Source organism: Zingiber officinale, chromosome 10A (genome assembly GCF_018446385.1).
Source record: "Zingiber officinale cultivar Zhangliang chromosome 10A, Zo_v1.1, whole genome shotgun sequence".
NCBI lineage: Eukaryota > Viridiplantae > Streptophyta > Magnoliopsida > Zingiberales > Zingiberaceae > Zingiber > Zingiber officinale.
The window spans coordinates 74,228,837-74,255,346 of record NC_056004.1 but is presented as its reverse complement, the minus strand read 5'-3'; the positions used below and the strand labels follow the sequence as shown (position 1 = coordinate 74,255,346).

At 37.1% G+C, this 26,510-nt stretch overlaps 1 pseudogene; it reads left to right on the top strand.

Moving 5' to 3' along the window:
• Positions 1-25,605, top strand: part of LOC122026706 — a 42,091-nt pseudogene extending 16,486 nt beyond the window's left edge.
• Positions 25,606-26,510: the final 905 nt, after the last annotated feature.

Genomic DNA, 26,510 nt, shown 5'->3' with positions numbered 1-26,510 from the left:
CGGCCTCACTATTGTGTGTGAGATGATCGACTGACGTCAGGGGTGACCAGGACGCTTCATTGGCATCATATGCATGATGCATTTATTGCTTGTGTTTGTGCTTGCTGCATTTATATGCTGTATATTGTTTGGATGCCTATGTTTGACATGCATACAGGATTTCCTTATCCCTCGGACTTGACCTTATACTCGGGAACTGGTTAGTACAGTATTCTCCTGTTTATTTCAGATGCATTCTTATCTTTCTTATCAGGAGACTGTACGCATGATTAGTGCTAGGTGTTGTTTCTTTACTTTGCATATCAACTGTACCTGCTGAGTGTTGGACTCACCCCGCCTCCATTGTTGATATTTTCAGGTTGATGCTGTCAGGAGGGAGTTCCAGTCGCTAGTCCTCACTGCACGTAGTGCTGGTCCTGCAGACCTCCAGGATATGTTTGGTTTTCTTTGGTTTCTTTCTGTTCTAGACTGTTTGAACTCGTTATGTTCTGGATTTATTTGCTTATGGACATGATATAGATTTTATTATATTGATGGATTTGGATTTGGTTTTTATTCTACTACATGCCTGCCTGGATGGCAGAAGAGGTGAGTTCGTCGGTTTTGAGCTTTACGAGTGTAGTTGAGTAGGGTGGTTTTTGAGTCAGAGTATTATTACTGCGTGGTTGTGTCAGCCAGAGGCTGAATATATATATAAACTGCGTGGTGATTGATTTTAATTATTGTTATGATTCCAGCCGCATGTGGCTGAGTATTTAGTGTTTGTAGAAAATTTTTGATTGTCCGCCGTACAGTGGAGATGCTGCCGAAATTTTCTCGGACAGGGTCTCCTCTGGGGGCGTGATATTTTTGACTAGCAATAACCATAGCTTGATATTCTGCCTCTGCACTGGATCTTGCAGCAATATTATGCTTTTTGCTTTTCCAAGAAACAAGGTTACCTCCGACAAATATACAAAATCCAGAAGTAGATCTTCTATCAGAGGGAGATCCTGCCCAATCTGCATCAGAATACCCCACGACTTGAGTATGTCCTTTGTCTTCATATAGAAGACCCTTTCCTGGTGCACCCCTGATATATCGAATAATACGAGTCACGATATCCCAATGTTCTTTGCACGGAGAGCTAAGAAACTGACTTACTACACTCACTGCAAATGAGATATCCGGACGAGTGACAGTAAGGTAGCTTAGTTTCTCTACCAATCTCCTGTATCGTTCAGGATATGAAAGAGGCTCCCCCTGATTTGGCAGGAGCTTGACATTAGGATCCATGGGATTGTCGACTGTCTTTGAGTTTAACATTCCTGTTTCTTCCCGAATATCCATTGCATACTTCCTTTGGGATATAATGATCCCATCTTTAGACTGTGCCACTTCTATCCTTAGAAAATATTTGAGTTTGCCGAGATCCTTTGTCTGGAAATGTTTAAAAATATGTTGTTTTACTTGTGAAATCCCAAGATGATCATTACCTGTGATGACAATATCATCAACATAAACCACTACATAGATGCAACCAGTAGATGAGTGGCGATAAAAAACAGAATGATCAGCCTCGCTTCGAGTCATGCCAAACTGTTGAATTACGGTACTGAATCTACTGAACCATGCTCTGGGTGATTGCTTGAGACCATATAAAGATTTCCGCAAGCGACATACAAGACTAGAAGACTCCCCTGAGCAACAAAACACGAAGGTTGCTCCATGTAAACTTCCTCGAGCAGGTCACCATGTAAGAATGCATTTTTGATGTCTAATTGATGAAGGGGCCAATGGCGAATTGCAGCAATAGACAGGAAAAGACGCACAGAAGACATCTTGGCAACAGGAGAAAAAGTGTCTCCATAATCTAATCCAAATACCTGAGTATAGCCTTTAGCGACAAGACGGGCCTTAAGCCGATCAACCGTGCCGTCTACACCAACTTTCACCATAAACACCCATCGACAACCAACCACTGACTTCCCAGGAGGTAGAGGAACGAGGTCCCAAGTCCCACTGCTCTGTAAGACACTCATTTCATCAAACATAGCCTGTTTCCATCCTGGATGGGCAAAGGCATCACCTGCAGTCTTTGGAAGAGAAACAGACGACAAGGAAGACAGACAATAATAATAGGATGGGGAAAGACGATGATAGCTCAAAGAAATATAGTGAGGAGAAGGATTACGAGTGGAACGCATACCCTTTCGAAGTGCAATAGGAATATCAGAGTCAGGAGATGGGACCGAAGGAAACGGCGAAGGACTTGGCTCTAAAGATGTGCCCACGGCAGTGTTAGTGTTGGTCGGCGGCAAAGCAGAACGAGAACGACGCTGATAAACCTGCAAAGGAGGAGACGAGGCTGGAGATGATAGAGGTGCCTCTGGAGGACAAAAGATAGTTACTGGTGCAGGTGGAGAGGGAGAAACCTCAGCCTGTGAAGCGGAAGGACCAAAAAAGGAAATCGACTCAAAGAATGTGACATCAGCAGAGATGGAGTACCGACGAAGAGTAGGGGAATAACACTTGTACCCTCTCTGAGACCGTGGGTAGTGAGGGAGGAAAATAGGGATTTATTACCAGTAATATGATTGGTGGCCCCAGAATCAAGAACCCAAGGACCCGAACAACGAGATATGCCAGCAAAGGAAGTACCAGCGTGTGCAATGGTAGCAGTGGAACCCGAAGCTTGACGATCCTCAAACCATTTCAAAAAGTCAATATAGGAAGGTGTTGGAGTCGAATCCGGTGTTAATTGTGAAGTGGAAGCTGAAGAAGCAACAGAATTCTGAACGACCTGGGCAGCACGAGGAGGACGACCATGTAGACTCCAACACTTATCAATCGTGTGTCCCAGTCGGTGGCAGTGATCACACCAAGGACGGCCTTTGCCACCCTTGCGAGGTGGAGGTCCTTTGTGTCGAGAGACCAAAGCTAACGAGTCGACAGGAATAGAAGAAGGCATTGTCAAGACTTTGGCCGGGACACGGAGAAGAGTCGCCCACGTATTGTCCATGGTAGCTTTTGTGGGGCTGCCCAGGATCTGGTCACGGACATGAGAATAATCTGTGGGCAGACCATATAAAGCCAGAGACATAAAAAATTTCTTTCGATTTTCAAGCTCTTCAACAGGATCGGCTGCAGGTGGGAGCAATTCATTGAAGTCACAAAGAAGGCTAGAGACTGAACCCAGATAAGTTGACATTGAATCTTTAATCTGATGGGCGCTGAGGATGGTCATGAGATCTTCACAAACTTGATAGAGTCGCCGAGAGGTGTTTGTAAAGAGTTGTTGAGCTTGTGTCCAAACAGCTTTGCAGGTTTTGTGAGTACGGAAGACATTCCTAAGAGATGGATGGATGGTGGCTCGGATAATTCAACACAACTGAGCGTCAACTTTCTTCCACAGAGGAAGATCGGCGACTTGAACATCTTCTTCAGTTTGAGTGAGGTGTGTTTCATAACCCTGTCCAACAAGCCAAAGCTCAATGTGAGATGCCCAAGAGATATAATTTTTACCATCCAACTGCTCGGAAGAAAGAGGTGCAGTGATATGGTTGGTAAAGATTGACGTATCCGGCTTTGGGGCGCCAGATGCAGCCATGAATAGAGCTGTGAAGCAGGCTGCTGGAATATATGAGGTGAGCTTGCTTAGCAAGCAACCAACTGGAGGAAAGAGGCTGCTGGTGACAGGGCTTGTTGGCTGCGAACCGAAGCTAGGGCAGAGGACGGCTAGGGTGAGCAGTGCGACCAAGGATTAGAGCATCGAGGGCTCCATCAAGAAGCTCCGTGCTCAGCAAGAGAAGATCCTGCGGCGGGCTGCCTCTCCTCCTCTCGCCGCGCCAACAAGGCAGGCGATCTCGAAGCCTCAGAGCCGCCGTGGACAAGATCACGCTAAGTCTTTCATGCCTCGACTCGAGCCCAACGGGGAGAAACGAAGGAGAAGTGGCGGTCGAGAAGCCTCAGAATAGCAAAGCCGGGAGCGGTGTTCAATCCTTTACCGGACCTGCCAAGAAGAAGAGGAATAGGGTGAGAAGGCAGAGGGAGCGGCGACGCAGGGGGAAGCCAGAGGCAGACGGATGTGTTGAGATCGGGAAGGACGAGGCGACGGAAGGACCACGACGGCGCAGGGAGGAAAGAAATTAGGGTTTTAACCTCGCTCTGATACCATGTTTAAAGCAAAACCCTAAAATCTCGTGTTGGGAACCACGAGTTAGGCCTTTATATAGGAAAGAAGATATACACCAAAAGACAAAAATACCCTTATAATTATTCTAACAACATACGCAGTGGAAAAATGATCTCTTCAGAGATCCAAGTGAATATAGTCTACACGTTATTCTACTCTATCAAGATAGAATAGTTACCTTTGTTGCGTGAATGATACAATCTCGGCAGCAACTTTGATTCGGCAGATCTCAACGCGATCATAGTGGCCGCGCTTCTTCGGTATCAACATGAACACATCCTTCATTCGTCTCACGAACTCAGCCTTTGGGGAAGAACCACCTTCATTGTGCTAGCAACTTTGGTGATTCAGCTAAGAGAAGAAGAAGAGGAAGAAGAAGATCAAGAGTCTCACCAAATTTCACTCATAAAGGTCTCTTTATATTCATCCAATACCAAGGGTTTGTCTTTTAGTCTTCTTCCATTAATGATGAATTAATCTCCATTAATCTTTATATTCATCCAATGAACACAAAGGGTTTGTCTTTTGGTCTTCTTCTATTAATGATGAATTAATCTCCATTAATCTTCTTAATGGGTTGGATTTTAGTATATTGGATTAACCATTACCAAATAAATCATTAATCCAATAAGCCAATGAGTCTAACCCATTAATTCAATGAGTCTAATCCAAATTCATTTGAGTCTAACTGAATGAGTTAAATTCGGATTAAACTTAATCCTATAATCTTAGGGTCCATATTTTAGTCAAACTAAAATATACCCATCTCTAAACCAACATGTTCTTTGTGTGTGACTCAATAGGTTCTCGTAACATTGGCAATGTCTCTACAACAATATTTTAGATACATAAGTAATGAGTGACATCTAGCAATGCATCATTGCTACCTAAGTGATGAGAATATCAAGATCCAACCTAACATTTTTTTGTGTCTATTATCTTGTATAACTTGGTCCTTCTATACTCGATATTTATGTTGATCAATAAGACATGGACTGTGTCATCCTCTTATCAATCTTTGTGTTTCTTGATTTTCAAGTAGATTCACTTAACTAAATAAGCTCAATATCTCATATTGATTTCTTTGAGCACGACTATGCATTTTACTAGTCCTACTTAATCAAGAGGCTCATAGATATCACTTCCATCATATGAAAGGGATAGATCCCATCTACATCACTCACATCCCTTCGCATAACTTATTGCACCTTGTTACAGGTGACATTTATCGATACCAAAGTACACAACTCCTTATGTAGAAAACTATAGTGACTTCAGGTCTAAGGACTATTTATACCAATAATCACTATGAGAATGTTTATGATATTCATTTAATGATCCATGAAACATTCTCATGGCGGGTCAATTCAGTACATATTCTCTAATATATACCCATGTGTCAACTTGATATCTTATATCACTTGCGAGATTAAGTCATCAATTGACCTACATGCTAGTCTCAACGCATTAATATTGCCCTTGCATATTAATGCTTGACTAGAAATAGTTAAGAGTAGTATTCTATATATATATATACAACCTCCCACTATCAATTCAACCAATTGATATGTTTTAGACTAGAACCTACTACTCTAGGACATTATTATACTTATTCATGTGACACAGATTTGAAGTAAATATAATAACCATAAAATGTTTTTTATTAAAGAAGTATGATACAAAAATTCCTTTGTCAATTATCTCATAATTGTCTCTATTGGCTAATACTAACAGGTTCAAACTACATTTTTACATACAATTAACTTTCACGTGCCATTCCACGGCTCTCTTCTAGAATCACCCAGATTGGTACGACTTTTCCCATACATCTCTTCATACTACTGTGTCCACTATTCCTATTCTTTCATGTTATTCAGAGGCTGCTAAACATGATTGTTGGCACAAGGCTATGGAAGAAGAATTTCAAGCTCATGTGGACAATCACACCAGGGATATTGTTCTATGCCCCCCAAATGTTAAAATCATTAGTTGTAAATGGGTCTACTCTATCAAGCTTTGTTCAAATGGTACTTTAGATTGCTATAAGACACGGTTGGTTGCCTTGGGTAACAAAAAAGAGTATCCAATTATCACGAGACTTTTGCTTCGGTTATCAAGATGTAAATAGTTCGAATGGTTATTTTAATTGCTACTTCACAAGGATGGCCACTTCATTAGATGGATGTTAAGAATGCGTTTCTTTATGGTAATCTCAAAGAAGAGATTTACATGGTTCCACCGCTGGGTTTGCCTTCTTCCTCTTCTTTGGATGTTTGTAAGTTGAAGAAATCTCTATACAGGTTAAAACAAGTTCCTCGGGCATGGTTTGATAAATTCAGATCCACTTTGCCCTAATTTTCATTCAAACAGGGCAATATGATTCATCTTTGTTTCTTTACAAGACGCATTGCCATTCTCCTAGTTTATGTTGATGATATTGTTATCATTGGGACGAATTCTGTCTTAATTGCTCATTTGAAACAACTTCAAGTCTCATTTCATATGAAGGATCTCGGTATTTCTTGGGTTTGGAAGTTCCTACTGATTCTTTATAAGTACACACAAGATTTACTGCATTTAGCTGGTCTCCAAAATGCTTTTACAGTAGCTACTTCACTTGAAATAAACATAAAGTACCAGTGTCAGGAGGGTAATCTTCTTTTTAATCCTACTATATTTTGACAATTAGTGGGCAGCTTGAACTATTTGACTGTTACTCGACCAGACATTTCCTTTGCTGTTTAGTAAGTTAGTCAATTCATGACAAATCCCCATTATCTACCTTTAGCTGATGTTCATCGAATCATTCGATATCTTCATAGGACGCTTTGTCGTGGATTGTTTTTTAGTTGGTTCTCCTCTTCATCTAGTTGCCTATAATAACACTGATTGGGCGGGATATCTTGATACCCGCTGATCGTTGGTGTATATTTCTCAGTAATTCCTTGATTTCTTGGAAGAGCAAGAAGCAAGGTTGTGTTTCTAAATCTTCTATGGAGTCCGAGTACTGAGCTATGTCTGCTGCTTGTTCTGAGATTATTTGGCCTCGTAATCTTCTAGCTAAGCTTGGTTCTCTCAGTCTACTCCTACTCCCTTTCACGCTGATAACACTAGTGCCTTTTAGATTGCCGCGAATCTTGTTTATCATAAGTGTACTAAGCATATTAAGGTGGATTGCCACTCTATTTGCGAAACCTTCAACAGTCATATTATTTCTCTTCCTCATATTTCCACCAACCTTCAGATAGATGATATATTTACTAAGACTTTGACACGATAACATCATTAGTTTTTAGTGGGAAAATTGATACTTCTTGATCGACCATCATTAATTTGAGGGGGGGATAACAACATATATGACAGCATAGATCAAGGATGAAGCATATATGACAGCATATATCAAGCCTTAATTAATTGCTATAAATAAATATGTTAATAGGATAACTATATTGAAATTTTCCTGGATTTATGGCTGAAAATCTATCCTGTAAATCACTAACATTTTTTATATAATGAGAACTCTCATGGTGAGAGCATTCAATCCAATTGACAAATATATTTTTTTACATGAATTTTAAAAAGACAAAATATTTATTTTTAAATTTTGGATAAAAAGATTAAAATAAGAGATTTTGATCTCAATTTAATAATTCTCAAATTGCAAAAATAATATTTTTGTTAATACAACTATTAATTTACATGGATATAAAATATAAATTTTATCCACAATAAAACTTTTTCTTCAGTTAGCTGGTTATTTTCTATCTTCTAACTGGGAATTAAGTAAAAATGGTTATCAGTTTTCATCAATAAAATAAGTAAAAAGAACAACAACAATCAAGCCTTATCCCACTAGATGGGGTCGGTTATATGGATTCTTTTACGTCATTGAGCTCTATTTCCAACTATACCATCATCTATATTTAAATAAATTTTATCTTAGTTTATCGTGGCTAACTAAGTCTTTTTTTGTCTTCTTCTTCGTTTGATATGCGTGTTTGTCATCGTTTCATATTGCCTAACTGGAGCATTTATTGGTCGTCTAAGTAAATGCCCGTATCATCTTAAACGTGTCTCTCGGAGTTTTTCCTCAATAGATGCAACTCTAACTTTTTCTCTAATGCTCTCATTTCTTATTCTATCTATTCTCGTATGTCCATACATCTACCTTAACATCCTCATCTCTGCAACTCTCATCTTCTGCTCATGTGCTTGAGCCATAGCCCAACATTCATTTCCATATAACATAGCAAGTCTAACTGCGATTTTGTAGAATTTTCCTTTAATTTTTAGAGGTACTTTACGGTCACATAAAACACCCGACACTCTCCTCCATTTCAACCATCCTGCTTGTATTATATGTAAGACACCTCTCTCAATCCCTCCATCATTTTGCAAAAATGATCCTAAACTTCTCGGTTCCGGGCAACTCGTCGTCTCCTATCTTAACAATTGCCTCATTATATTTAATATTGCTAAACTTAAATTTCATATATTCTGTCTTTAGTCTACCAAGTCTAAAACCTTTCCCTTTTAGTGTTTCCCGCCAAGTTTCTAGTTTAACATTTATTCCTTCACATGTTTCATGTACCAAAATAATATCATTTGCAAACAATATATACCACGATACTGCGTCTTGAATATGTGTAGTGAGTTCGTCTATAATTAAGTATAAAAATATAGGGACTTAGAGCTGATCCTTGATGTAACCCTATTTTTATTAGAAATGTTTCAGTTACTCCGTCTGAAGTCTTTACTCTAGTCGTTATATCCTTGTGCATATTTTTAATTAGTTCAATATATGTTACGCTAACACCTCTCTTTTCTAGAATTCTCCATATAATTTCTTTTGGGATTCTATCATAAGCTTTTCTAAGTCAATGAATACCATGTGTAGATCTTATTTTTGCTCATGATATTTTTCAATTAATTGTCTAAGATGTATAGCTTCTATTATCGACGTTTCAAGCATGAATCCAAATTGATTTTCGGTCACCGTGGTCACCTTCCTTAATTTTTTTTCTATTACTTTTTCTGTATGACTCATTAGTTTAATACCCCTATAGTTTGTACAATTTTGTATGTCTCCCTTGTTCTTATATAAGGGAACTAGAGTACATATCCTTTATTGATCAGACATTTTTTTCATTTTTAATATCATGTTAAATAATTTTGTAAATTATTCAATACCTTGTTTCCCTAGGCACTTCCATACCTCTATCGGAATATCATTTGATCCAACGACTTTTCCATTGTGCATCTCATTTAAAACTTGTTCTACTTTTGAATTTGAACTCTATGATAAGAATTTAAATTTCTATGCTCATTTGACCTACTTAAATTACCTAAGTTAAGTTGATCACCTAAACCTTTATTAAAAAGTTGATGAAAATACCTATTTCATCGCTCTTTTATTTCTCCCTCGTTTACTAATACTCTATTACATTTATTTTTAATACATTTTATTTGGAAAAGATTTCTTATCTTCCTTTTTCTCACTTTAGCTATTCTATAAATGTCTCTTTCCCCTTCTTTGGTATCCAATTTTTGATATAATCGTTCAAAAGTTTCATTCTTTACTTCATTTACTCCTCTCTTATATTCTTTCTTGGCTATTGTATATTTTTTTAGGTTTTTCTTGTTCTTACAAATATATAATTCCTTATAAGCTATTCGTTTTTCCCTTCATTTTCTCTTGTACTTTCTCATTTCACCACCAAGATTTCTTACTTAATGGTGCATTTCCCTTTGACTCACTGAGTACACTCTTAGCTACTATTTTCAACTTTGATACCATTTTATCCCATGTTATATTAGAATCATTTTTCTTGAATATATTTTGTTTTCCATTCTTTAACTTCCACCACTTAATTCTAGGAGTCGTATATATTTTCTTTTTATTGATATTATACTTGAAGCGTATATCCAGCACTACTAACGTATGTTGGATAGTTAAGCTTTCTCCAGGGATGACCTTATAATCTTTACAAATCTTTCTATCCTTCTTCCTAACCATAAGAAAGTTAATTTGCGATTTATTATTCTTACTTTTGAATGTGACTAAGTGTTCTTCTCTTTTCTTAAAAAGTGTATTAACTAATATAAGGTTATATGGTATCGCAAATCTAATATAGTTTTTCCTTCCTCATTTTCTTGTTCCAAACCCATAACCCCATGTACCCTCTCATATTCCTCATTTTTCATTCCGACATACCCATTTAGATCACCTCCTATTAAAATCATTTCATTTGGCGGAATGTTTTGTAATATTTCATCTAAGTCGTCCGAAAACCTTGAATTAGTAGCTTCGTCTAATCCTATTTACGGTGCATATACGCTAATCACGTTCATAGTTTCTTTCGCTACTATTATCTTAAGGGTTATAATTTTATCCTCTTTTCTAACTACTCCTACAACGTCATCCTTTAATGAATTATCTACAACAATATCCACTTTATTTCTTGCTTTACTCTTTTCTGTGTACCATAACTTAAAACCCAAGTTCTCTATCAGTTTTGCCTTCTCGTCTACCCATTTTGTCTCTTGTACATACAAAATACTAATTCTTCTCCTAATCATTATATATACTACTTCCATTGATTTACCAGCGAAGGTTCCTATATTTCATGTTCCAAATCATAGATTATTAGTTTTCCTATCATATTTGTTCTTATCCAATGTATGGTGTGAGAGCTCTTGCCTATTTAACATTACACCTAAGTTCTCATAGAGATATAACGGTCCTTGTCGATACGTTACAGTCGGACCCTGCAACGCGAACTCTTGTATATTTAGCACTATACCCGAGTTCTGGAGACGATCCTTGTTGAGACGTTACAGTCGGACCCTGCAACATGTTCCTTCCGGGGAACAACCTAGCATTAGCACAATAGTTTAATGGATCAATTCATTGAATATTTGTTATAGTTTTAATGCTGGCTGACAACCTAATGCAACCTTCCTCCTTTATTTGGGCTTGGGACCGACCATGACTAGGTTGTCACGGGTGGAGTTAATAAGTAAAAAGAAAAACTTAAAAATATAATTTGTTTTTAGAAAGTAGAAGATAATATGAGATTTGCTAGTGATAACTATATAAACAAAGTGATCAAAATTCTTGTAATAAGGTGTAACCTATTACTCTCGAATATGAATTGAAATAATCTTTTAATTGACATTATTATTACATTTAAAATAAAACAAGTATCAAAACTATATTGACATAACACTATCTTTCCCGTCAAAGACTAAAACTCTAGCACAACTATAGATTTTAAACTTTGGCTTAGACTACCATGTCAAGAGGCTTCACTTTTAGAACTTCCTTGTCTTGCCAAGAAGCCCTGCCTCTTGGATTTCTGTGTCTAGAGACCATGGTTTTGGGACTTCTTTATATGCCTAATATCGGTCAACCTTGAGCTACAGGATTTTCCATTGCCAAAAAGCCTAGCCTCTTCCATTTGCCAAGAGGGCTAGCCTCTACGACTTTACATACCAAGCATCCAATTAATCTGGATCTGTCAGCACTTCATTCAATGGCAACACATGTTGGACTTTTTTTTTTGGCAACAACTGTTGAATTTCTCCCTTGCCAATATTTGTTGGACTTTCCACTTGTCAACAACTATTATATTTTCTCCATTGCCAAGTGTCCAGCCAATCTAAGGTTCACTTGGACTCCCTAATGTTTAATTATTTAGTTAATCTTATCATATCAACCTAACTAAAACTTTTTATTCAATCACATTGCATAACTATTAAATCAACTTACACGAAGAGAAAGATTTAACAAAGAATGGTATATATGGGGGTTTTGAGGCAGGGGAGACTTTTGTAGGATTGTATATGCAGCTAGAGGTGGTGAATAGGCGTGTGGGGATTTTGTTGTTCATTTGATTTTGCTTTTCTACAATATGTAAGTATGCAGTGGAAATATGTGAAAAAAATGAATATTCATAAATATAAAAACAGACAAACAAATACATAATATCACAACTTTTTATGTGGTTTAGAATCCTTGGTTTCTACTCCACAACCTATGATGTGTTGGTGGATTGCTCTCAGTAGCATTGTTGTATTTTCTCTTCTCCAGACGCCATTCGAAGGTGAAGAAACCTCTTACTTTCTATTCTTTTGCAACTAAAAATTACACAAATAAAAATTGCTTTTTGGCCATTGTTTGGTCGTTGTAGATTACTTAAGAAAGCTTGGATTGCAGCAACACTCTCTAAAATCGAACATGAGCATTGGTTGTGAACCACAATATTAACTTATATATTCCTTTTGTTAGTGAGCTCGACTACTGAGTGTTGATCAATCGATTACTTTATATTAGTTGATAGAACCATAACACATTGCCATTTCACTTGGATTTGACCTGTTCATCAGTCCATCAGTTGACTTGACTGTGACATGTCATTTCACCTGGATCTGGACATGTCCATTCATTGATTGGTTCATTAGTTGACTGGTGGTTCAATATTAGTCGATTAAACCCATTTACATGAAAGCATTATCTGCTGACCGAATCTTCTGAGTTCTGCACCATTAGTCGATTGCTTGGCCGACATCAATTGACTGCTTTACCCTAAACTCAGACTAAACCATAACTTCGTGGTCTCAAGTCCATTAGTCGACTGCTCCACTTCACTAGTTGACTGCTCGACTTCAATAATCAACTGATACGCTAATTTGAGCCACATTAAGTAGAATTCATGTTGTGCCTATCAATATATTCTTCTTTCTTTTTGTTATAGTTGTATATTCCTTGATTACCTCTCTAAGATTTCTATTATTGTTGTATATATCCCTTGTAATTATTGTTGTATTTTTTCTTATATTAGACCCTAGATTAAGGGATTTGACTTAAAAGAAAAGTTATAATTATAGTTGGATCTCTTCCTATATTAGACCCTAGGATTAAAGAATTTGATAATTCTCGTTGTCTATATATTGTAATCCTCTTACTGAAATGAGATAGAAAAACATTTTCAGAAATTCTTGTTTATTTCTTTGTCATGGTATCATAGTCGAAACTTCATCTTGTGTTTGGTTCTTTGTCTAGCTCTAAGATCTTAGTGTTTTGTTCTTTTGCGTGCTCTTCTACACTATTTTCTTAGACCTAATCTTTTAGTACTTGTTTCTAGTTGAATTATTTCTTTAGAATGATCTGAATGTTTCTTGTTCGATTTGATGGCAAGAACTATTATGGCCGGGCATTCCAAATCTTTGTCAAAGAATTATGAGATCATATTGATGGAACGAAACCTGCACCTAACAACGAGAAGGAGAAGGAGATATATGTGAAATGGGAGGTGAAGGATGCTTAGTTTATGTCTTGGATCTTTGGAAGTGTGGAATCCTCCATACTTCTCAATCTCAAGCTGACAAAGAAAGCAATACAGCATGAAGGTTTCAATTAGAACTCGAGTTGGATCAGCTCAATCAAGGAAGTATATCAATCCAAGAGTTTTATCTTCCTTTGGAATTCTTTGGGCTGAGTACACCGATATTGTGTATGCAAGTGTACCTCCTGAAGGACTCATTGTTATTTAAAGTGTGCATGAGACTAGCAATCATGACCAGTTTTTAATGAAGCTAAAGGGGGAGTTTGAAGCAATCAGGTCCAACTTGATGACAAGAGAACCAGTTCCTTTATTGGATATTTGTATAGAGGAGCTTCTTAGGGAAAACAACGACTCATTACACAGGCTGTCTTTGAGCAAAAAGTTCAACATTCTACTCCAATTCCTATTGCCTACGCTGCTTAAGGGAGGTTTAAAGGAGACAGAGCTATGACTAATATCCAATGCCCCTACGCTGCTTAAGGGAGGTTTAAAAGAGACAGAGCTATGACTAATATCCAATGCCATAGTTGCAAAGGATTCGGGCACATTGTCACTAATTGTACTAAACAATTTTGCAATTATTGTAAGAAATCAAGGCATATTATCAAAGATTGTTCCACTCAGCCTCCAAAGAGATCTGAAACTGCCTACAATGCCTCGGTTGGTTCCTCAAATGCCCCTAGTCTTGGTCAATCTTTTATTACTCTTGAATGATCCAACAAATGATAGCTTCTGCCATTTCTGTTTTAGGCCTTTCAAGTAACAAAAATTCTAATCCTAAGCCTTGATGTTTTGATTCTGGTGCTTCCAATCACATGACCAATACTGCTTTACCTTTAAATAATGTTAAAAAAAATATAAAGATCTTCAGATTCACACTGTCGATGGTAATTCTTTACCTATCACAACTGTTGGTAATATTTCAACCCCTTTAAATACTATTTTTTCACTAATTATTATATTTGTCGCTCAATTAGTTGACAACAATTGTAATATTCAGTTATTAAATTCTAGCGATCTCGTGCAAGATCAAGTGTCCGAGAAGATGATCATGAAGGGACCTAAAGTGCGACGTCTCTATCCTTTGTTTCTAACTCCCTCTCTGGTGTTAAACTATGTTGCTTGTAATGCTATTCAATGTGATAATCAGGCGTGGCATAGACATTTAGGATGCCCTAATTCTCATGCACTTCGAGTCTTGTTTAAATCTGGTTTACTCGGAAATAAAAATTCAACTTCTTCTAATAATGATTTTGTTGATTGTGCATCTTGCAAACTTAGTAAAAGCAAAACACTTTCTTTTCCATGGCATAAAAATTACACCACCAAACCTTTTGAACTTGTACATATTGATGTATGGGATATTACCCCTGTAATCTCTCATGAACAATGCAAATACTATTACATTTATCGATGATTTCACTCACTTTACTTAGTTATACTTTCTTCTATCTAAAAGTGAGGTTTTCTTTGTATTTAAAGTCATTCATACTTTAGTCGAAACACAATTTTTTGCCAAACTCAAAACCTCGTAATCAAATTCAAGTGGTGAATATATATCAAATGAATTTCAATTTTTTCTTCAAATTCATGGAACCCAAAAAGGATTTCTTTGCTATGATCCTCATGCCCGTCGAACTCGTGTCTCTAGGAATATTATTTTTTTAGAAAATCATTCCTTTAGCACACAACAGATCTCATAATTCCCTTCTCTATATGCTTTACCACATTTTTCAAAGTCACCAACACTAGTTCCAAGGTTTAAACTTGGTTATGTTTATCTTAGACGCACTCCTACATTTGATCCTCTACAGGTCTCGTTGAGGTTCCTGCACGTCTTCTCGTGACATCTGATCATGTTTCAAATGATCCACCTCCTCTTTGAAGAAGCTTTAGGCCTCACAAACCTCCTGGAAGGTATGGTTTTTCAGCTCTCATGGCTATGGCTGCGACATTGTCTTATATTTCCATTCCAACTTGTTATAAACTATAGAATGAGTGTTGGCAACAAGCAATGAAAGCAGAACTGCAAGCACTCGAGAAAAATCATATTTGGGACATTATTTCTTGTCCTCCAAATGTTAAGCCCATTGGTAGTAAGTGGGTTTATATTGTGAAACTCAAGTCTGATAGGTCTTTAGATGGATACAAAACTTGATTGGTTGCTCTTGATAATAAACAAGAATATGACCTCGACTATGAAGAAACATTTGTACCCGTCGCTAAGATGACCACGATGAGAACAATTGTTGCTATTACATCCGTTAAATCTTGGTTTTTACATTAGATGGATGTAAAAAATGGCTTCGTGAATGGGGATATAAGGAAGAGGTTTACATAAAACTTCCACCCGGTATGTTAATGATAGCTTCTCATGAAGTTTGCAAGCTAGTACACTCTTTGTATAGGTTGAAGAAGGCACCTAGAGCTTAGTTTGAGAAGTTTCGCAACACTCTTCTCACCTTCTCTTTCACACAAAGTCAATATGATTCATCACTTTTCTTTCACAAGAGAACCATTGGTATGGTCTTTCCTTTAGTATATGTTGATGATATTATCATCACTGGTAATTCCAATGGGTTGATCACTAAACTTCAAAATATGTTGCATAGTATATTTAAAATGAAAGATCTTAGGCATCTCACGTATTTTTTGGGATTGGAAGTTCATTCTTGAGATCATGGTTTGTTCTTGAATCAACATAAATATATCAAAGATCTTATTGAGCTAATTGGTTTAAAAGATGCTACTGCTGTTGATACACCAATGGAGGTGAATGTGAAATACCGAAAAGACGAAGATGAGCTTTTGCCTAATCCCTTTTTATATAGACAACTTGATGGTAGTCTTATCTATAATTATTTAAAGCGTGAGGTGCCCGAAAGTGCATAAGTGTTGTGTGGCCTAAGGCGCATGCCTTGCCAAAATAAGGTGCTTTAGTATAAATTTTTATAATTCAAATATATATATATATAGGAAATTTTTGCTAAAATATTTTGCTAGCAAAATTTAAATATTTCACTAACAAAATTTAAATATTTCACAAACTATTAAACAATAATGAAAAATATAAAATTCATTAACAATCAAATATTGAAATAGCATAATCAAAATCAAACTTCAAATTAAAGAAAGAATAAACTTCAAATTAAATCTGCGAGGAAAAAATATATCGTTATGACGAAACAAAAGGAGAAAAGTAAGAAAGTGTAGCCAAATCCAGAAGACCAATGCTGATGTTATAGGCGAGAGAAGAGTTCACGTTTGAGAAGGGATGAGAGGGGAGGGTGTTGGATTAAGACGCACGTGAGAGGGGGATGAATCACGTGGTTTTCTAAAAACTTATCTTTTTACCTTTTGAAATAAGTATGCAACAGAAAAATTAAACACGAAAGCAAAACACAAAACTCAAACTCGGTCATTTTTACTTGGTTCGGAGCCTTCGGTGACTTCTACTCTAAGACCCAGGTTCCACGGACCTATCGATGGATAATCCTTCCAGAACTGCTGGAAGAGGGGATCAAGTATAAAAAATCAGGGCAAGTATAACACGCTACATATTCCTTTTGTGTAGAAATTAAGTACAATAATAACCGTTCGTTACCCAACAACTTTGAAAATGTTCGGATCAAGCTTGGTGTTGGATGACTCCTTTGTAGTAGTCGGGCGCAACAACGTCGTAAAAGGACAGTAGCAAGAAGCCGGAGCAGTCGGAACGTCAAACGGATGCGTAGAAGATCGTAATTGAAGTGCTGTATAGTGTGCTGCTCGAACAGGACATATATAGCTTGTGGAAGCCACCTTGGAGGCGCCTTTAGAAGCAACTTCTTTCCCCTTCGCTTCGGAGACGATAACATCCGCATCCTGTTGATTTTTATCTTCTAGAAGGTGCCTTCCAAGCTTCTGAAGGCGTCTTCCATAAACAGTACTCAAGGCGCCTTCCGTCGCATGGAAAGCACCTCGGGTACTGTTCACCCGAGGCAACTTGTGCTCATTTTGCCCTGCAAGTTCATGTTATCCCAAAACAAATAGTAACCTGCAAAATAGAGTTAGCACAATAAAAATAGTATTGATTAATAATTAGATCGTGTCTTCCTAAGAGCAGGATCTAGGCAGAGTCTTAATTTAAGTTTCTGAAATGGATCTTAATTGGACCGACGTCTACTGCCCCCTCAATCGAGGGAATCGTACATCTGGACTTCGCCAATCGGGAATCGAACATCCCGATCTTCTGGCTGAATCGTACATCCGGACTTCCTCCTGTTAGAATCCCATATCTGGACTTCACCAATCAGGAATCACACATCCCTACTGGACTTCCTGCCTGTTGTCTGGTTCTCTTGACGCGTCAAGTTAGTCAACCCTGTGCACTCGATAACAAGGTTAGATCAACAACACATCTAACTTTAATCCACTTGTCATTTATCAAAACTCAAGTTTAATCATTTGTGCCAAATGCACCAACAGAGGGTGATGTTGATTTTTAGGGGAGAGAACAGTCACACAGAGAGAATTAGTGAAATAAGTGTGCAAGGGACTGAGGGAGGTTGATGTTTATTTTTTAGGGGAGAGGAAGAGCATGCATGCATCCATGTAAGTTAATGCAACCTAATTATTTTAAAGGGTAATTAAAGGTATGAGTTGGACTTTTAAATTTTTTTAAAAACTTATAAGGCAAGGAAATTGCGCCTTAAGCACACCTTAACCTCTTAAAAGGCATTCTTAACCATGCTTCATTCAAGGACTATGCCTAGTCTTGTCTACCTAACAATCACACTGCTCGATTTCTCATATATTGTCCATATAGTTAGCAAATTTATGCAATCACCTCAACATCTTCATCCTATTGCAGTTCGTCGCATTATTCAATACTTAATTGGGTCATCTACCAGTGGGGTGTTTTTTCCTACAAAATTTGCTCTTCATTTGATCGCGAATAGTGATGCAAATTAGGTTGGTTGCCTGGATACTAGTGTTGGTCCACGTTAGGCCGGCTAGAGGGGGTGAAGAGTTAGAATTTTCTCTTGCTTGAACTTAGCAAGGATACATGTTAGTTAAGCATAAAAAATTAGCATTAAAAGAAATAACAACTTATAAAAATAGTAACTAAGAATGCTAGGATTTTTATTTGGTTACAACCTAGATGGTTGTTAATCTAAGGCAGTTGCAAAGCTCAACTAAAAAAAAATCTCCTTTGTTGAAGGAGGAGAAGTCTCTTACATTCTTTAATAGCTCAAAAAATAGTTAGGAATTGATTACAGAAATTGTTGTCTAATTCCTAGCTCCAGGGGACTTTTTATAGCCTCCTGGAAAAAGTTACCGTTGGTTGGTGGTGCCTCCAGAGCACTCTAGGGCGACTCCAAGTAGATAAAACTTTATCACAACGGTCAACCAATAGCTAACCAACGACTCTCTGCATTTGAGGGCGCCTTCAGCTTCCTTGAGGGTGCCTCCAAAGAAGTGCAAGGGCGCCTCTGACATGCTTGAAGGCACCTTCCACTAAAAGGCGCGAGGGCGCTTTCCATCTCCTTCAAGGCACCTCAGGTTCAAGCTCGAGGGCGTCTTCCATCAGGTTGAGGGCGCCTTCCACCAACCAGCTTGACTAGTTAACCTTTAAGAAAGGTTAACTCTTCCTTATTATTCCTTTTGGGTGATGCTCCGACCGTCTAGAGTTGAGCTCACCCGAACCCAACTCTGACCGTCTCCTCGAGCAAACTTCCTCTCTGGCTTCTTGTCCCTCAGACCGCCGCGCGCGTCCTTCTCGCTCCACTAGTGTACTCTTTTGCAACTTCTCGTCCCTCGGATGCATCGAGCCCGTCGACTCGCTTCCAGTGCCATCCTTCTCGTCCACTATGTATTCCACTAGACTTACACTTAGACACAAGACATCAAACAGAATAGGACCTAACTTGACTTGGTTAACCATATCAAAACCAACCTAGGATACTTACAACTAGGAAGCCTTCAATAGGTTGGTGCATTTTTCTTGGAGATGTGGTGATTTCTTAGAAGTGTAAAAAGCAAGATTGCGTTTCTAAATCTTCCATGGAGGCTGAATATAGAGTCATGTTTGTAGCTTGTTCTGAAATTGTATGGTTACGTGGTCTTCTTTCTGAAATTGAATTTCTTCTACCAATCCAACTTCACTTCATAATGATAATACTAGTGTCATTTAAATAGCTACAAATCCAGTATATCATGAATGCACAAAGCACATAGAGATGGATTGCCATTATATTAGGGAGGCCTTTATTCGAGGTGTTATCACTCTTCCTCATTTTACTACTGATCTTTAAATAGATGATGTTTTTGCAAAAGCTTTGAAAAGGCAATGACACAAGTTTCTTAGTATCAAATTGATGCTGATAGACTTACCTATTAATTTGATGGGGGATGTTAATATATTCTTCTTTCCTTTTGTTATAGTTGTATATCCCTTGATTGTCTTTCTAAGATTTACATTATTGGTGTATATATCCCTTTGTAATTATTGTTGTATTTCGTCCTATATTAAACCATAGGATTAAGGGATTTGATAAGCTATAATTATTGCTATCTATTCTTATTTTAGACCCTATGATTATAAGATTTGATAATTCTTGATGTCCATATATTGTAATTCTCTTATTAAAATGAGAGAAAAATATTTTTAGAAATTCTGGTTTATTTCTTTGTCAGTGCCAAGAGACCCATGCTTCCAGTACTTCTTTGTCTACCGAATATATGTTGACCTTGACCTATCAGGATTTTAACCTTGGTTATTATATGCCGACCTTGACCTATTAGGATTTTAACCTTGGTTATATATGTTGACCTTGACCTATCAAAATTTTCCCATGACCCAACCTCAAATCAACCTTGACCTATCAAAATTTCCACTTGTCGAGCCTCATGTCAACCTCGTCGTGCCAGAACTTTCATTGGAATAGAGTTCACTCCAATAGAACTTCACTAATTGCCTAGCATCCGATCACCTTTGATACCTTTTCCACTGTCAAGTGTCTGGTCTATTTGGCCCACTTAGATTTCTTATCTCCCAAGTGTCCGGCCAATCTGGACTCACTTGGACTTCTCATCTACTAAGTATTTGGTCAACCTACTTGACGAAATGTATTTCATATATTTATTCTGCACACTGTGAGGTTCAAACCTATAAACACAAGGTTGAGAGTCTTGTATTCTATTCATTGAGCTAGGCATCTATTGCTCAAACACTCATCTTTTTCAAACACCACATATCGTTTAATCATATTGCTCAAAATCAAAATTTTAAACCATAGAGTTGGTTAACCTTGATTAAGGGATTACACTAACAATTCCTCTTGGACCTATGTTGGGCGCTAAACATTGTTGATAGTATGTGATCTGCATAGAGGGAGAGAGAGGGTGTTGGGTAATGTAAGAGAATTTTATTAGCAAAAGGATGGTGTCACATAGCTTCTAGTAAGTTTGAAATATCTATCTATTTAGAGTCTAGAAATAATTAACTTACCTAAAGATGAGGAATCTAGGTTAATTAAATATAGATTATATAATTTAGAACTAGACTATTTTAAGCTATTTTTTAATGATTAAAATACATGCAGAGCCGGGCGAAACAGGTGAAATATTTCGTTTTGCTCATTGCCCAGCACTGGCAAGACTCGACACCAGGCTCCGCGGTAGCCGCAAAGGCATCGCATGACCCCCGTTGTAGCCGCCGAGGCATCGCGCAACCCTTGCGGTCACTTAGGAAGGCTCGCATGACCCCTGCAACCCCGCCGAAGGGGTTGCGAACCCTAGTGGCCTCGCTGAAGGGGTCGCGCAACCCCGTGGCCGCGCCTGAGAGGTCGCACGACCCAGCGGCAGCCCCAAAGGGGTCGTGTGAGCACGACTTTACGCAAGAGCGAATGGTTTTTTTTATTTAAAACTGATAATTTAGGTTGATTATCTCAATCAACTCCTGACCATGATTGAGATTATCTAAAGAGATTTAGTTAAACCATAATAAAGTTATCTAATTAATTATATATTTTATTTATTTTAATTTTAAAAATATATAATGAATTATTTATTTATCTCTATATATTTTTTCCTTTTTTTAAATTAATTTTAATTTTTATTTTTTAAATATTTTATTTTTAGTTTTTACATTTTAAAAAATAAATACTGCCGAGGGGTCACGTGAGCTGGATAGGGGATTTAATTAAAATTTCAGTTGATTATTTAATCAACTCCTAACTATAATAGAAATAATTTGAAAAGGATTAATTAAACCTAATAGAATTATCTAATTAACTATATAATTTATTTATTTTAATTCTAAAAATATATAATAATTTATTTATTTATCCCTATATTTTTTCTTTTATAAAAATTATTATATATATATATATATATTTTAAAAATATTGATGTTATATATTTTATTATTAGTTAATATATTTTATATTTAAAAATATCGAAATCATACTAGCACGACACAATACTATGTTGAAACCGCATCATTCTGATTATAAGTCCAAACTCTGATACGACTTGAGATTTTAAACTATGATTTTAATAATACAACATTAAACTAATGACAAAGTTTCTATTGACCAATCAACTAATGTCAAAATAGAAATTTGCAAACTTGGGATGCGGAGAAACCTACAGTGACATTCAAATTCTTTGTCGCTATAGTGGGATAGATGATTGGAAGACAACAAACGGTTGACTGATTAACAGATTCCAAGATGAACAAAGGACCTATTAAAAAAGGGTATTTAAACAATCTTTATTTTGCCAATTTTTAAATGTCCACCTTGCTCCTCTTTATATAGCCTTTGATCCCTTTAATCATTACTTGTTGTTCAGTTGATTTGTCGTTGATCAACCGATTGGATTTTTTTCATTGGACTTTAAGCCATCGAGCTGCCAACTTGGCCGTGCTAAGTTATGCTCCATAGGCCACTCCAATACCACTTCAGTGCTTCTCATCCTATGGTCCTTCGGTTGCCTTATGTAAGCTTCTTAAATCTCTACAGCCTTCACACCATTGAGCGTGTATGCTTTGGCCATGTTAAGTCATCATCCACATCACTCAACCTCATGATAATCCTAATTAGCCTCATTGACTATCCCTGGGATGACCGACCCGGTCCCATGGAGGTTTTCCACTAGCCAGGGTATTTCGGGAAGCGCACTCAGCGGCCAGCCCAGAAGCCTAACATCCTTTGGTTGCGCCCCCCATTTGGAGAAAAAATTCTTACAAATATGCCATAGCTGAGGATTGAACTGCGGATACCTGAGTGATAACCTGGATGTTCTACCACGACAAGTTCCATATATGTCTTGTCATGTTCTTGCACAACTTGAGCACATATATCAAATCACAATTCAAGACTCAATTAAACTCCTTTCACAAACATCAAAACACAAAGTTGGACCTGAACACTTAGGCCATGATATATTATGGCGTATATGACCGATTTTATTGTCCAAGTATATAGGAGCATATCGCCTACTCTCATCTTGTGCTCTTAGACACATTTTACTTAGGATGGTAAAGCAGTGACATGGGAAGGTGTCCCCTTCTTTGATTCCTCTATACTGAAGCTCTTCAATACTTTGTCAATGTATGAACTCTAGAAGAATCTCAACAAGCTTTTGGATTTATCTTTGTAAATCTTGATATCCTATAGATCTTGATACTAATATGTATCCTATTCCCTAAGTCCTTAATAAAGAACTTTATCCAAAGCTACTCTTTGACTGATGGTAACTTGGAAATATTATTACCTAATCAGCAATATATCATTGATTTACTGGATGATAAAGATTACTGCACTTCACTAAAATTTTTGAACATTCAAGGTCAATCATAAAATAAAATTGATGATTCTAGTTCTGAGATGCTTGATTGTAGCTGATTCTCTCTTTGACAATGTTCTTTTGCAGCCTGGCTTTGACATATATAGATTAGTTTCTATGTTAGTCTTCTTTTTAACACCCAGTTACATCCACTAAGTCTTACACCTTTAGATGAAGTAATTAAGGTCAATGCCTAGTTAGTGTACATGAAGTCCATTATGAGTTTCATGATCACAAGTCATTTCTTAGAGTTTATCTCCCACATCGCTTCCTTTTAGATTGTAATTTCATCGTCCTTGCCTAAGAGCACATCCAAGTGTGGGAAGATGAGAAAACTACATCCCTTAGGCTCCTACCAGTCCTACATGATAAATGTTGTTCCTGTGTCTCAGGTTGTGGTGTAGTCACAACTTGTAATTGTTCTGATTTGGGTTCATCAAAATGAGATTCTAATGCGTTTTGTTATGAATTTCTTTGAGTTTACTTTTCCCACTATTCCTCACATCTATCCATTTATTTCCAAGGATTACTGAGGCATGCCACAGACACTCTGTGCTATTGTGGAGGGTAAAGTGCTCACTTGTTTGCTTGAGATGACTAATGACCTATGCTATATTAAGGGAAGAAATAGAGAAGACAAAAGGCAAGAAAACAAGAAGAAATAAAGGAGGAAGAAAAGAGGAAGAAGCAAAGGAGGAGATTCACCTCTATTGTCTGGTCTTAAGATTCATGTTTGGTAGAGCTGAATAAGAACGAATAAGAGGAGCCAAGGTTCAGAAAAACTGAGGTGTTGTGTCAAAGAGGAAGACAGGGATTTTACATCACAGAATCTGAAGGATAAAGGGAGACCTCACATAACCAATAACACTGCTGTTGTGTTGTGATGAGGAAGAAGCGGTACAACTGCATCTTGAAGAGGAAGAAGCAATGCCAGGCTGAAGAGGAAGAAGTGCTCACCTCTCTTGCGACTCGATCAATAACTGAATATATTGTCTTGTCCTCAGAATCTTGGACCTTGTTTGTTTAGCATTGAATCTCTGTCTCCCAGTTCGAAAAAAATCATGTCCTACATTTAGATTCATACTTGTGTCAGATGATCGCACTTGAGTTCGTGTTTGTTGGTACTTCAAGAATAACTCATAAACTAGTCTACCAATGCATACTCAAATAGCGCAACACTCAGAGAACATGTCTCATTGAATATGTTATATTCATTTAGTCAAATTTCTCCTTGTAGATTACTGGCAAACATATTTGGTGTACCGCAATATAGTCTGGGATATTATTTCTTGGTTTCAAATATATAAATCTTATTCTGCATGATTTTCTCATGTTATGATTCTTTCCTTTTGTCCAGGAACTCCAATACTCTCTAAGTACTCTGCTGCTCCAAAAATTGAATCCCTAATGGCACCACCACCTATAGAAGTGCCTGCACTATTATTACATGAACTAAAAGAAAAACTGATAATTTTGGACCAAAATCTTTAGTTGGTGAGGGATCATATGGAAGAGTGTATCTTGCAGAGTTAGACAATGGAAAGCAATTGGCCTTGAAAAAGCTTGATTCAACATCTGAGCAAGATACTGATACTGAATTTCTGACTCAGGTTTTCTTTCTAGTACAAAAGTACTCTTAATAGTTCATTCTCTATGTTTCATTTATGTATACTTTCTTTGAAGGAAAACAAATAAATCACCGATTTATATTATACTCTTTAGTGACTGCACCTTTTTCAAACATTAGGTAGCCCTTGTGTCAAGGCTGAAGCATGAAAATCTTCTGCAGATGTTAGGATATTGTGTTGAAGGAAATATTCGATTGTTGGGTTTTGAGTTTGCAACAATGGGTCTTTACATGACATTCTTCATGGTAATTCATCATTCATTGAAACATGCATTATCACTTGTATATCTGATGGTTTACTATCATGCTTTTTATCAACAAATGTCTGATCTTTTTCAAAGTATAGGAAGAAAAGGAGTTCAAGATGCACAACCTGGTCCTCTGCTCGACTGGATGCAGCGAGTAAGGATTGCTGTTGATGCTGCAAAGGGTCTGAAGTATCTTCATGAGAAGGTTAAGCCTTCAATAATTCACCGCGACATTAGATCATGCAATGTCGTTTTGTTTGAGAACTACAAAGCAAAAGTAGCAGATTTCAATCTCTTAAATCAGGCGCCAGATATGGCTGCTCGTCTTCATTCAACCCGGGTCCTTGGAACTTTTGGCTATCATGCACCAGAGTAACTTCTGATCTTGGCACCCTAAATTGTTTTGATGCATATTACTTCTATGTTTTTTATTACCTTTATTTTGTATTATTGAGTCGGGGATAACTTTATTGCATTGTCTTTTACCTATTGATACTAAAAATTGATATGATATCTGACGAACTCCTCTGATTGTTATGGTACCTGCTCTAATAACAGGTCTTATTCTTGTCTATGACAGCATCCAGTACCTCACTATAGGTGACTGACTACATAAAATCCACTGTCAAGTTCCTGTCAGGCTATAGTTTTTGCTAGAATGCATATCCAGAGATTTAAGAGGGTTAAATAGAGATGATGGTGGATTTAGACATGAGGAAGATAACTGTGGTAGCATGGTGAAGGAATATATTCTAACTGTTTGAGGTGCGTTGGGTCTAAACAATTATGACTTGCAATTATGACTTGGATAGTAATTTTTTTTCCTTATTAAAATACCCGGACATCTCGAAAGGAAAGCTCTCAAAACTCATGCATCATTTCCAAAATTTATTAAAGTGACTCATTAATTTATTAAAATAGTAAGTCATTAGTAGATACCAAACACTTATCATAAAGGTTTTGAATTTATTCTTCTATAAGAGAACAAAACAACTAACTAATATTGAAGTGTGAACTAAAAGGTCTTTGGGTTTTATTGTCATCATCCTGAGTCCGCTCACATGTCAAAGTTGTCTATCCCCTTTTGTTCCGACATCTACAACAATCAATACTATAAGTCTAAAGGCTCAGCACATTCAAACTATAATATACAATAATTAATCCATGTAATCATGTACTTAACCTCTTGCATAGCATAGACAAAAACATGATTTTATCATTGTGTCTAGTTTCGTATCAACTTGCATGACATAACGTAAACACTTTGTTAAGCAACATGTA